The sequence below is a fragment of the Crocuta crocuta genome, unplaced genomic scaffold (assembly GCF_008692635.1).
Source record: "Crocuta crocuta isolate KB4526 unplaced genomic scaffold, BGI_CrCroc_1.0 scaffold177, whole genome shotgun sequence".
In the NCBI taxonomy this organism is placed as follows: domain Eukaryota; kingdom Metazoa; phylum Chordata; class Mammalia; order Carnivora; family Hyaenidae; genus Crocuta; species Crocuta crocuta.
In genome coordinates, this window is record NW_027531880.1 from 1,592,769 (window position 1) to 1,607,811 (window position 15,043).

Sequence of the window (15,043 nt, forward strand, 5' to 3'; positions counted from 1 at the left end):
TGTTACACCCAAATCAGGAGATGTCAAAGATCATAACCAGTGGAAAAAAAGAATTTTATAGTTAAGTGCAAATGGGTAGGAGAGAAGAGGAGAAATACCAGCAATGACTTGCAGATTTCAATTTCATTTTGCTGCTTGCTAGGAAAGATCAGATGGCCTAGAGATACCTCTACCAAGCACAGTTCTTCTAGGGCTAATACGTTACTGCTAAACCTCAAACATCAGAAGTGGCAGTTTCATATTCTAAAACAACTCACATTAAGAAAAATCATCATTAGCAACTAATAGTAAAATATCTCTTTAAAACTCAAATTCAGTGGGGCATCTGCATGGCTCAGTCCATTAAGCATCTGACTTCAGCCCAGGTCATGATCTCATGGTTTGTGAGTTCAAGCCCTGCATTGGGCTCTGTGCTGACAACTCAGAGCCTGGGCCCTCTTCGGATTCTGTGTCTCCCTCTCACTCCGCCTCTCACTGGATCATGCCACTCTCTCTCAAAAATAAACATTTAAAAAAACCCCTCAAATTCAGAGATAAAAATGAGATCCTAAATACCAGTGGGATAACACGCAGCAGATAAATTAAAAAACAATAATATTTATGATACATCAGTGGCTGAATTTTAATTTCCTTTCATTTAGTCTTTTTTTATAAGACAAATTGATTATGTATTGCTAAACAAGATTCAATTTTTATATCTTTTGCATTCAGTACATGAGATTGAGAGCAAGACATCACAAAAATCTAAATTTTAAGATTCAACATAAAATAGTTAAAATCAAACTCTCTGTGGTAGTAATCTACCGTGAATGTGATAGGTAAATTGATTAGTGTGGAATTTCAAAAACAGCCAAATTCCTATCAAGGTAACAAGGTGTAGTGTCAGTCTCATTTACAGAAAGAAAAATCTGTAAATAAATTAGTACCTTTCAGAATGACTGATTCAAAAGCAGTGGAAGACTCTAAGGTAGAGAGGGCCCTCAAAGAAATGGATAGTCAATCAGACTGAGAAGGATTAAAAAAGGCTTCTCAGGGCATAGACTTTAAATCACAACTTTCTGAACTGATATTAAAAGCCATGATCATACCTTAATTCATGTCTCCACCTGAACCAGTATTCCACTGGTCTCCATAAAATAACTCTCATCTTCTCACAGAACAGAATATTCTCCCCATTCTTTCAAATATTCAAATATATTCAAATATCACCTATCCTTTAAGACAGAGAACACATTAGCACCTCTCCAAGAAGTCTGTGATGACTTGATGCCCTGCTCTGTTGTCTCCTCTGCTCTAAACTATGAAGACCACATGTCCCTGATTCCCCACACTGCCCATGATCTCAACAGTCTGTCTCTGCAAGATCTTTAACATGGAATTAGTCATCTGCATGAGGTTTAAACCAATTATCTGACACTTAATACATCATACTCTATTTAATGGCTCCGAATATAATATAAATTCATCTTGCTTATAAGTTCATCAGCTTCTTATAAGCAGTGATTAGATGTACTGATACATAGCAAATACTCAAATATTTGTAGAAATTAATTAAATGGATTAAGCAAGAGAAACTTTTTCCTGCCCCTGCTTTTTTCTCTTATTTTTAATTACCTAGATATAAGAACCAAAGCAATACAAATCTCAGTTTCCAACAAATTTGAGGGAAATTGCCACCACAAAGAATCTCTAGTCATTTTTCCTTTAAAAAGAACACTAAAGGGGCATCTGGCTAGTTCAGTCAGTTAAGCGCCTGACTTTGGCTCAGGTCATGATCTTACAGTTCATGAGTTCGAGCCCTGCTCTGGGCTCTGGGCTGACAGCTCAGAGCCTGGAGCCTGCTTCAGATACTCTCTCTCTGTTTCTCTCTCTTTACTTTTCTCTGTCTCTCCCTCTCTCTCAATAATAAACATTAAAAAATTTTAAAAATTAAATAAAATAAAGAGAACATCAAAATAGGGTCTTAATCTTCTTTTTAAAATTCTTTGTTTTAACCAGGGCTAACTCAAAATTCACCATTGCTAGTTGCCCCAAGGACAACTAAACAGGCCATATTTTAAATATTTAACAATCCATCATCAAAAAGGCAAGCTCTCTAAACTGATTTTTCCTAGTATAGTTAGTTGGGTTATATGCACTGAGCCATCCTTGTTCACTTGTTCATCTCACCTTTATAACTAACAGAAACATTTTTGTAAAATAGTCTGCAAGTTTCCTGATGTAATGAAATAAAAGTTACCTATTCCTTAAGATTTGACCCTGGCCTTGGTCACACCAGTGTCTTATCAAGTGAATGAACACTGACTGGATACTCCAATATATGAAAAGTATAGACACAACAAGAAAAAAAAATTGTTGGGGGAAAGCACAGATAACATAGCTATGTTGAAAGGGTGCTTGGTTTGCTCACTATTATTTTGTATCTTGCCAAGAAATCTCTAACTCTACAATGTTGAAGGCAAATAGAAATGTTAATTTATGTTTCAGTGTTTTTATGTATTTTTTTTTACTTCTATCATATTCCTGGCATTATAATTTCCCTATGGATGAGAAGGGTTCGGCTGTTGAAGTTACAGTGCAAAAAGTGGCAGGCTAGGTGCTCCAATTATAATGGATAAGGAATTTAGACATTTCAGTATTCTCAGATACAGAAGATGGCCCCATCAACAGTCTACTTTCTTTCTAATTTAATGGTCCTGCATCAGCACCCTAACACTACCAATGGACAGGAACATGCATTAAATAATCTGATGACTCAGGCCATATCTTCTTTCCCCCCCAAAGGAAAATACAAGAAGGTACTGCGCTGCATTAACATGTCAAAAAATGAGCTACCTGACATCTAAGAAATCATACAGGCCAATAGCATAAAAATTATAAGAATTCTGCCTTCAGGTGATATCTCACCCTTATCCAATATGTGAAAGAGATAAAAGAGGGTGTGCCTCTGGTTGCCTGGGGTGCAGCATGAACTCACACCACCATCTCCCCATTCCCCAAATCTTAGACACAGAGATCTTGATTTACAGATTTAAAAAAAAAAAGTGAAGCCAAAAAGTTAAACAGTTTATCCAATATCAGGACACCAATTAATGACAAAGTCAGAATTACAGCCTATTTTCATGTAGACTGGCAACCGGGGCACAGCAGCACCTTGGTCTGATTCTCTGTAAAAATGTAGGATATTATGGGAATACTTAGGCTCACTCAAGTCACACTCAAGCTGGCATGTAGTTCCATGCCTTACTGGCTGTGTTTATTTAACCCTAAGTGAGTGTCATCTGTGAAATAAGGGGTGGGGGTAGGGCAGAGTGGAATAGTATCAGAGGATCAGAGGATTCTTCTGAGGTTTAATCTAATATTAAAATGTTCTAACAGAGTATCTGTTACATAATAAATGTGTAAAAACGTTCACTCAAGATCGAAACCAAAAGATAAAAGATATCCCACTTTGTCAGCCCATACCATAATTTAATAAAAAACAAAACAAATGCAGCAACCAAAAATCTATCAGTTAAGGAACAGCCAATTTAGGACCTTCCACATTAGTCTTTCAATTATTACATCTCCAATAATACTGACTTCTTTGGAAGTTTTTGCAAAATTTATATATGAGAAAAAAAAAAAAACAACAGCACCCCAGACTGGGTTTCATATATTATTTTAATGCATCTTGCATTCAAGCAATATTATTGTCAAGGGACTACCAAAATGTCCATCTGAGAGTATAGCTGGTTAACAAATCTATTTCAAAAACTTAAGTGTTTTTTTTTTGCCATGAAAATTCCAAAATCTTTAATTTCACGTCATAATGAGATTACAGATTTAAGACATATTTGTACACCACTGGAATTTTTATAAACCTCCAGATTAGATTAGGCAGAAAGAACTAAAGCATATTAACTAACCTCCAAAACAAATCTGGAAGAAATCTGCCAGCAAGAAAAGCAAATGGTACTTGACAATTTGACAACTGCTACTAAAAGGCGTTATATTTTGTCCACCAGAGGGAAGTGTTGTCTAACTATTAACAGAACTCTGTGAACAATTTAGAACTCCAGAATAAAATTCTGTACTTTCAGTCAGGCAGAGAAGGACAAATATCCTATGTTTGCACGTATAGGAGGATTAGGAGGAACTTAACTGAGGAACAAGGGGGAGAAGAAGGGGGGAAATGGTGGGGGAAAGGGAGAGAGGTAAACCATGAGAGATTCTTGAATGCTGACAAAAACTGAGGACTGATGGATGTGGGGGGGAGAGGGGATGGGCATGGAGGAGGGCACTTGTGGGGATGAGCACTGGGTGTTATGTGGAAACTAATTTGACAATAAACTCTTTGTAAAAAAAAAAAATTCTATACTTTCAAAAAATGTCTTTCCAAGCTTTCAGGGAAAAAAAATTCTACTCATTGAAGGAAAACCTAGAAATGTGCTATTGCTATCTGTAATTAGGTTAAAATGATATAAAAGATAGTCCAGTTTTCAAAATCATTTTGAGCCTATGAATTAATCATACCTCTAGGTACTGGATTATCCTGACATAACACTCAGCATGTCCAGTTCCACATCTAGTGATGGCTGCAGTTCTGACAAGTCCCTCATGCTCACTCAGCCTGATGCTACAAAGCTCAAAGAAGGTGGTAGATAGTGGCAGGTGAGGTCCTAACATGTCATCACATATTTTAAACTATTTAATGATGCTTAGGGCACCTTAGTCCTTGTATTAAATATCTACCCCGGTATACCCATAAAAACATTCTCTCCTAGCAGTAAATATATCCAGAATTTTAGCTTGAGAGATTCAGTCACTATCTTCAGGTCCAAACTGGCCAGCCAAGGTGTGACAGGCACAGAGTACATAGACCACTCCCAAGATCATCTCAGGGAAATAGCAACCATCTACCCTGAATGATTTTAAGTCATTAGCTTTAATCTAAACAACTTTATACATACATATGTATACATCTGACATACAGAGTTATCTACGCACACACACATTTCTCTATTTTATAACATTCAGTTACCAAATTTTTAGACACTTCAGTTTTCTTAAGTTGGATCTTTTCTCTATTTTTTTTAATGTTTTATTTATTTTTGAGAGAGAGACAGACAGACAGCCTGAGCAGGGGAGGGTCAGAGAGAGAGGGAGACACAGAATCTGAAGCAGGCTCCAGGAGAATCTGAAGCAGGCTCCAGGTTCTGAGCTGTCAGCACAGAGCCCAAAGCAGGGCTAGAACCCACGAACCGTGAGAACATGACCTGAGCCGAAGTCGGAAGCTTAACCGCCTGAGCCACCTAGGCGCCCCTAGACACCAGTTTTTATCTTACTAGACTCATCTATAGTATGAGTTACTCCCTTATTAAAATACTTTCTTATTTCTCAAATCTTTTTGCTCTGATTTTCCTTCTATTTCTCGGCTAATCCTGCTGATTATCTTTTAAATACTACTCTCTCAGCCTGACCTTTAACTTTTTTTTCTTAAAAATGCCATAGTCAGTCTTCTTTTCATTTTGCGCATGCTCCTTGGGCAGACCTATCCTCTTCCAAAATCTCTTCTCTCTGGCCCAGACCTGTATAACCATCTGCCCACTGGATGTCTCTATCTGAATGTGCCACAGGAATCTCAAACAACAGGTGCAACATGTCACTGTTCTTTTCTTACCCCCAAACTTGCTCCTCCTTTAAAACTGTACCTTGAGAGGGGCGCCTGGGTGGCTCAGGTGGTTAAGTGTCCGACTACAGCTCAGGTCATGATCTCACGGTTCTGGGTTCGAGCCCCGCGTCGGGCTCTGTGCTGACAGCCAGCTCAAAGCCTGGAGCCTGCTTCTGATTCTGTGTGTCTCTCTCTCTGACCCTCTCCTGCTCACTCTCTCTCATGCATGTGTGCTCTCTCTCTTGCGCGTGAGCGCTCTCTCTCTCTCAAAAATAAATAAAACATTTTTTAAAAATTTTTAATAAATAAAACTGTATCTTGTGAAAAGCCACCACCATCTACCCAGCCGCCCAAAGCAGAAACTACCCTCCATGCCCCCCTTTCTTCCTTTCCACATACAATCAATTGCCAGCAGTGGCACTTCACTCTCTCCACAGTCATTCTCTTCTATAGTCTACCCGCTGCCTCACACCCATCCTCCTCCCCAGTGCCCTGCACAACTCTGTGGCAGAAATATCAGTGGCTTAACCCCACTGTCCATTTTTCTTCCTCCTTTAGTAACAGAATTCCCAATTTTTTTCGCTGGCCACTTGGAATAAAGATTACACTTTCAACATTTCCCTTGTAGCTAACTGGGACTTTGGCACAGCATGATAAACATGAATTATACCTGAAAGTGTTAAGGAGTAACTTCCCAAAAATATCTTTAAATTACAGATAGCACATGCCCATTTACCCAATTCTCCTCCTCTACCTTCTGACTCAAGGAATATGGCCAAAGCTCCAGCAACCACATCGGATGATGAGAAATGTTCTAAGAATGGCAGACCAAAGAGCCCAAAGGGGTCAAGATCATCTGACACTGTGAAATCAGCATCTGAGCTCTAAATCATCAGTCTGGGTTCCTTCCATGGAAGAGTAAACTTATTTTGTTTAAGCTACTAGTGAATGTGTGTGTGTGCGTGTAGGTGAACACACGCACACACAAGCATGTCTGTATGTGTGTGGACCTTCCTAACAAGGTACACTGCCTCTAATCTCACCTTTCCATAAGGGCAACCCAATCTCTACACTACGTCAAGACTGATTTCCTAAATCCCGAATGTGAAAAACCCATTATCTTAAAATATAAATACTATGCTACTCCTCAGCATGGCATATAAAACAGATCACAACCTGGTCCTTGCCTGTCCCAAACCTCCTCCCTCATTCCTCCCATGTTGACACCAATTGATCGGAAGAAGCCATGGTGTTCACAGCAACATATCTTTACATATGCTCCTTCCACGGTCTGATATATCTTTCTTCCCAGCACCCATCTGACCTAACCCTCAAAAATTGCTCAGATAATCACCTCTCCCAGGAAGCCTTCCCTCCAGTCTAACTTAGGTGTGCCTCCAATGGCCTCCCAAAACTCTCTCTTCTTACTTCTACTACAGCTGGTATCATATTGTTTTAGAATCATCACATTATTTGTCTGCTTCCCCAACCAGACTTCAGTCAGACTGTATGCTTTATTTCTACATCTCCAGCCTAGCAACTATACATATTTATTGTATGTTGAAAAAGTAAATACTCTTAGGAGTGCCTTTACTTGCCTTGAGGGAAGTTTTTGGCATATGATACCTGATACAAATGAAAATCCAGGCTTCTTGATTCTTTGCCCAGGCCTGTTTCCAGTACATCAGCATTTCCCCAACAGTGTTCCAATAACATCCATTTAGGGAAGTTAATGTTAATAACATGTGGATTTTCAGCCACTCCAGACAACTTTCAGTTCCACTGACCTGTCAAAATCTTTCCACCCTCAGTGTGTCTCCCCACCCTGCTAGGCATCTTCCGCCTGGAAAGTATTCTGTCTCAGGGTTGCCTTAGATCTGGATTCTACCATCCTTCCATTAGCTCTCACCACTAGCTCATATCCAGGGAGGATTCTCCACTCTCCCAATGCTTTTAAAATCCTCTAAACTTTCGCTGAATGTTACCCTGAAACTCATGAGTCTCTACAATTCCCTTTATTTTTTCTAAAAACAGAGGTTTTGTCTCTCAAAGCTTTTTAGCACTTGCCTCTTTCATTTTTTTCCAAGATTACCTAGAGTCGAACTGTACTTTATCTGTAAACCTGCTCAGCTTCTTAGGACATAATCCCTCACAGTTTAAACTCACGTAAAAGGAACAAGAGGAACTCTTCCTGGGCTTTTGCTCCTCAGCGCTGTTTGCTCTACCATTTGCAACAAGGCAACTGCTGTCTGTGATAGAGCAAACCCAATCAAGCAAAAACTTCATATCTCCACCTTATCTCAGAAATCTCTTAACATTACCTCCCACACTCTTGGAAAGGAGCATAACCTTCCCTTATTCTCTTTGTCAGATACCACATAGTTATTGTACTTATCCTTCAAGAGTAGGACTGTTCAGTGCAATCCAAGCACTACCTGAGTCTGAATCATCCAGGGCATTCATTACAGTACTAGACTTTCAGATCACACACCAAAATCAGAATTAACAGGGTGGAGGGAAGGGGCCAAGATGGCAGAGCAGCATGGAAGTTTTTTTTGCTTCTCTCATCCCTAAAATGCAGCTAGGTCAACACCAAACCATCCTGCACACCTAGAAAACTGATCTGAGGATTAACACAACAATCTGCATAACTTGAACCACAGAACTTGTAAGGTACGTGATGTGGAGAGATGAACTGGAGGAGAGAGAAGCCACGGAGGGTAGGGAGCTGTTTCTGCTTGCTGAGAAAGGAGCTGAAGAGAAAGAGTGAAAACACCTGCAAGGGACCAAATAAGAAAAGGATAAAAGAAAGGAATTAAATACCATTAATGACTCTATAAATAGGGGAGCGCAGTCTTAAACTCCCCAGTTTGATACCTGGCCAGAGCTCTGGTGGGAGAGTGAATCCCCAGCAGCAGGCAGTGAGGTCACAGGGGTCCTCAGGCCACACAGGGAGAGGCATTTCCCCTGCTGGGAGGACATCTGGTAGAGGCTGTACAGGCTCCCCACAGGAAAAGGTCCCAGCAGACTCCGGAGAACAGCCATGTTCACAGGTGTTGGAACGGAGACGTTAAGGGTGAAGCCTGGTGCCAGATGTATACTGTGATTTACCAAAATCCCTGAAACACTGCTGCTACACGAACATGCGAACTTTTTCAGGGGCAGGCTGGCAGCCAACCACATTCTGGGCATCAGCAGCACAGTCGTATGAATGTTCCTGAGGGCGGGGCCAGCACATGGTCATTGCTCAGCGAGACCCACAGAAGGTCTGAGTGGGTCAAAGCCACAGGGCCCTCACAAGTGAGGGGTTCAGAAACACAGCCTCATCTGAGATATAACTTGGGAGGGAGGTGCTGCCTGGCAGGCTGACGGCTTAGTTACAGACAGTGCAGAAGTGAGGAGTGGATGAAAGCCAGAGACAAAGGAGGGGTACTTAATTGTCAGTAGGCAAGAGCACAGAGTTCTGATACTAGAGACTGGGTAGATGGGTGATGCCATTTTCATCCCTCCCACACATGCACATACACACAACACAACTATCTACCCTAGTAAACTAAGCAGCACCATTTAGTGGAGAATGAAGTTGTTACACAAGTCCCATCCAGCTGGGCCAACCACACTCTGGAGGAACAGCACACATCCATCTGCCAGCTTAGTTTATGGACTATAAAGTGCTTCAGAGTTACCAATCTAAGGGAAACTGGATGTAATTTCATTCATGTTTCATTCTGTTTGCTGGTCATCTATTCCATTTTTTCTTCTCTTATTCTTGAATACAGAAAGAGAAAATTTTTATTTTTATTTTCAGAAAAAAATATTTTTTATTTCTACTATATTTTTCCCTTTTGTAAATTTTTTAAATGCTATTTTCCTTTCAAAACTTTATGTTATTTTCTGTTTTTATAAAAAAGATTTAATTTTCTCTATGTTTTTTCATTTTCATAAATTTCTTAAATTCTATCTTACTTTCAAAAAATTTATTTATTTTTATTTTCCAGTTTTACAAAAAAGATTTTCCTTTTTCTTTTTTCTATATGTTTTACTATTTTGTAAATATTTAAAGGTCCATTTTATTTTCATCATTTCATTTACTTCTATTTTATTGTATTCATTTTTTAAAATTTTCAAATGTTTTCCTCTTTTATTTTTTTCCTTTAATCCCCCCCTTTTTTTTCCTTTTCCTTTTTTCCTTTCCTTTTCATGCTTCTTTCAACAACCAGACCAAAAGACACCTAGGATCTAGCATCCTTTATTTGACTTTTGTCATTGTTTTTAATTTTTACTTTTTAAATTTTATTTGTTTTACTTTCTTCAAAATGATGAAACAAATGAATTCACGCCAAACGAAACAACAAGAAGAAATGAGAGCAAGGACTTAATCAATGCAGATATAAGCAAGATATCTGAACCAGAATTTAGAATCATGATAATAATACTAGCTGGGGTTGAAAAAAAGCATACAATTCCTTTCTGCAGAGATAAAAGAAGTAAAAGCTAGTCAGGATGAAATTAAAAATGCTATAGCTGAGAGCCATCTCAAATGGATGCCACGGCGGTAAGGATGGACAAAGCAGAGCAGCAAATCAGTGATATAGAAGACTAACTTCTGGAGACTAATGGAACAGAAAAAAAGAGGGAACCTAAGGCAAAAGAATACAATATAAGAATTAGAGAACTCAGTGACTCATTAAAAAGAAATAACATCTGAATCATAGAGGTCCCAGAAGGTGAAGAGAAAAAGGGGTAGAAGGTTTCTGTGAGCAAACCATAACAGAAAACTTTCCTAACCTGGGAAAAGATACAGACGTCAAAATCCAGGAACCACAAAGAACTCCCATTAGATTCAACAAAAACCGACCATCAACAAAGCATATCATAGTCAAATTCACAAAATATGCAAGGAAAGAGTCATAAAAGCAGCAAGGGAAAAAAATGTCCTTAATATTCAAGGGGCAGATTAGGTTCACAGCAGACCTATCCATAGAAACTTGGCAGGCCATGAAGGACTGGCAGGATATATTCAATGTGCTGAATTGGAAAAATATGCAACCAAGAATTCTTTATCCAGCAAGGGTATCATTCAAAATAGGAGAGAGACAAAAAGTTTTCCAGAAAAATGAAGACTAAAGGATTTTGTGACCATTAAACCAGCTCTGCAAGAAATTTTAGAGGGGAATCTCTGAGGAGAGAAAAGATAGAAACAAGACAAAACAAAACAAAACACAGCCAAAAGCAATAAAGACTAGAAAGGACCAGAAACTACCACCAGAAACTCCAACTCTAGAGGCAACATAATGGCAGTATGGTCATATCTTTCAGTACTCACCCTAAATGTCAATGGACTAAATGCTCCAATCAAAAGACAGACGGTAACAGAATGGATATAAAAACAAGATCCATCTATATGCTGTTTACAAGAAACTCATTTTAGACCTAAAAACACCTTCAGATTGAAATTAAGGGGATGAAGAACCATCTATTATGCTAATGGTCACCAAAAGAAAGCCAGAGTAGCCATACTCATATCAGACAACCTAGATTTTAAAATAAAGACTGTAAAAAGACATGAAGATGGGTATTATATCATAATTACAGGGTATATCCACCAAGAAGATCTAACAACTGTAAATATTTATGCTCCAAATGTGGCGGCCCCCAAATATAGAAATCAATTAATCACAAACAGAAACTCATTGATAATAATACCATAATAGTAGGGGAGTTCCACACCATACTTACAGCAATGGACAGATAATCTACACAGAAAATGAACAAGGAAACAACGGCTTTGAATGACATACTGGACCAGATGGACTTAACAGTTATATTTACATTTCATCCCAAAGGAATGAAATACACATTCTTCTTGAGTGCACATGGAACATTCTCCATAGTAGATCACATATGGGACACAAATCAGCCCTCACAAGTACAAAAAGATTGAGATCATACTGTGCATATTTTCAGGCCACAATGCTATGAAACTCAAAATCAACCAAAAGAAAAAATTTGGAAAGATAACTAATACTTGGACACTAAAGAACATTCTACTAAAGAATGAATTTCCTTTTTAAGAGGAAATTAAAAAGTAATGGAAGTCAATGAAAATGGTAACACCAGGGGCGCCTGGGTGGCTTAGTCGGTTAAGCGTCCGACTTTCGCTTANTCTAAGAGGGAAGTATATAACAATCCAGGCATTCCTAAAGAAGAAAGAAAGGTCTCAGATATACAACAGAAACTTACAACTTAAAGAGCTGGAAAAGAACAGCAAATAAAACCCAAAACCAGCAGAAGACAGGAAATAATAAAGATTAGGGCAGAAATCAATGCCATTAAAACCAAAAAAACAGGGGCGCCTGGTTGGCTCAGTCAGTTAAGTGACCAACTTGGCTCAGGTCATGATCTCACAGTTCGTGGGTTCAAGTCCCACATCAAGCTCTGCGCTGACAACTCAGAGCCTGGAGTCTGTTTCAGATTCTGTGTCTGCCTCTACCCTGCTCACACTCTGTCTCTGTCTCACTCTCAAAAATAAAGATTAAAAAAAAAATTAAAAAAAGAATAAGAAACCAGAAAACAGCAGAACAGATCAACAAAACCAGGAGTTGGTTCTTTGAAAGAATTAACAAAATTGATAAACCCCTATTCAGTGTGATCGAAAAGGAAAAGGATAAAGTGCCTGGGTGGCTTAGTCACTAAGCATCTGACTTTAGCTCAGGTCATGATTTTGTGGTCCATGAGTTTAAGCCCCATGTCAGGCTCTGTGCTGACAGCTCGGACTCTGTGTCTCCCTTTCTCTCTGCCCCTCCTCTGCTTGCAATCTGTTTTTCTCACTCTCAAAACTAAAAAACATTTAAAAAAAATATTTTTAAGAAAAAGGAAAGGACCCAAGTAAATAAAACCAAGAATGAAAGAGGAAATATTGCAACCAACACTGCAGAAACACAAACTATAAGTACAGAATTTTATGAGCAATTATACACCAAAAAACTGAGCAATCTGGAAGAAATGGACAAATTCCTAGAAACATATAAACTAACAAAACTGAAACAGGAAGAAACAGAAAATTTGAAAAGACCCATAACCAGTCAAGAAATTGAATTGGTAATCAAAAATCTCCCAAAAAAACAAGAGGCCAGGGCAGGATGGCTTTCCAGGAGATTCTACCAAACATTTAAAGAAAAGTTAACACCTGTTCTTTTGAAGCTGTTCAAAAAAATTGAAATGGAAGGAAAACTTCGAAACTCACTCTATGAAGCCAGCATTACCTTGATTCTAAAACCAAAGACCCCACTAAGGGAACTACAGACCAATTTCCCTGATGAATATGGATGCAAAATTTCTCAAAAAGATACTAACCAACTGGATCCAACAATATATTAAAAGAGTTATTCACCACGACCAAGTGGGATTAAACCTGGGATGCAGGGCTGGCTCAAAATCCACAAAACAATCAATGTGATAAATCACATCAATGAAAGAAGGACAAGAACCACATGATCCTCTCAATACATGCAGAGAAAGCATTTGACACAATACAGCATCCTTTGCTGATAAAAACCCTCAACAAAGCAGGGATAGAAGGATCATACCTCAAGATCATATATAAAAGACCCACTGCTAATATCATCCTCAATGAGAGCTTTCCCCCTAAGGTCAGGAACACAACAGGGATGTCCACATCTGCCACTGTTATTCAACATAATATTGGAAATCCTAGCCTCGGCAATCAAACAACAAAAAGGAATAAAAGGCATCCAAATCGGCAAGGACGAAGTCAAGCTTTCAATGTTTGCAGATGACATGATACTCTGTATGGAAAACCCAAAAGATTCCACCAAAAAACTGCCAGAACTGATCTATGAATTCAGCAAAGTCACAAGATATAAAATCAATGCACAGAAATCAGCTGCAGTCCTATACGCCAATAACGAAGCAACAGAATGAGAAATCAAGGAATCAATCCCATTTACAATTGTACAAAAAGCCATAAAATACTTGGGATTAAACCTAACCAAAGAGGTGAAAAATCTATACACTGAAAACTAGAAAGCTTATGAAAGAAATTGAAAACACACACACACATACACAAAAGGAAAAATATCCCATGCTCACAAATTGGATGAACAAATATTGTTAAAATGTCGATACTATGCAATCTATATATTCGATGCAATCCCTATCAAAATAACACCCGCATTCTTCACAGAGCTAGAACAAACAATCCTAAAATTTGTATGGAAGCAGAGAAGACTCTGAATAGCCAAAGCAATCCTGAAAAAGAAAACCAAAGCTGGAGGCATCACAATCCCAGACTTCAAGATGTATTAAAAAGCTATCATTTATCAAGACAGTATGGTACTGGCACAGAAACAGACACTATCAGTGGAACAGAATAGAGAACCCAGAAATGGACCCATAAATGTATGGCCCACAAATCTTTGACAAAGCAGGAAAGACTATTCAATGGAATAAAGACAGTCTCTTCAGCAAATGGTGCTGGGAAAACTGGACAGCGACACGCAGAAAAATGAACCTGAACCACTTTCTTACACCATACACAAAAATAAACTCAAAATGGATGAAAGACCTAAACATAAGACAGGACACCATCAAAATCCTAAAGGAAAAAGCAGGCAAAACCTCTTTGACCTCGACTGCAGCAACTTCTTACGTCTCTGGAGACAAGGGAAACAAAAGCAAAAATGAACTATTGGGATCTCATCAAAATAAAAGCTTCTGAACAGGAAAGGAAACTATCAGCAAAACTAAAAGGCAACCAAATGGTATGAGAGAAGATATTTGCTAATGACATATCAGATAAAGGGTTATTATCCAAAATCTATAAAGAACTTACCAAATTCAACACCCAAAAAACAAATAACCCAGTGAAGAAATGGGCAAATGATATGAATAAAAACTTCTCCAAAGATATCCAGATGGCTCACAGACACACGAAAAAATGCTCAACATCACTCATCATCAGGAAAATACAAATTAAAACCACAATGAGATACCACCTCGCACCTGTCAGGATAGCTTAAATTAACAACTCAGGCAACAACAGATGTTGGTAATGATGCAGAGAAAGAGGATTTCTTTTGCACTGCTGGTGGGAATGCAAACTGGTACAGCCACTCTAGAAAACAGTATGGAGGTTCCTCAAAAAATTAAAAATAGAACTACTCTACGACCCAGCAATTGAACTACTAGGTACTTATCCAAGGGATACAGATGTGCTGTTTTGAACACAACCCAATGTCTATAGTGGGGCTACCAATAATAGCCAAAGTATGGAAAGAGCCCAAATCTCCATTGACAGATGAGTGGATAAAGAAGATATGATACAGATATATATATATATATATATATATATATATATATAAAACAGAG

The 15,043-nt window shown here is 38.5% G+C and overlaps 1 protein-coding gene across 1 annotated transcript in view; it reads right to left on the minus strand.

The window, feature by feature from the left end:
- The window catches only part of PSD3 (pleckstrin and Sec7 domain containing 3), a 593,010-nt gene that overhangs the window by 422,791 nt on the left and 155,176 nt on the right, over window positions 1-15,043 (minus strand). The window lies entirely within an intron of this gene.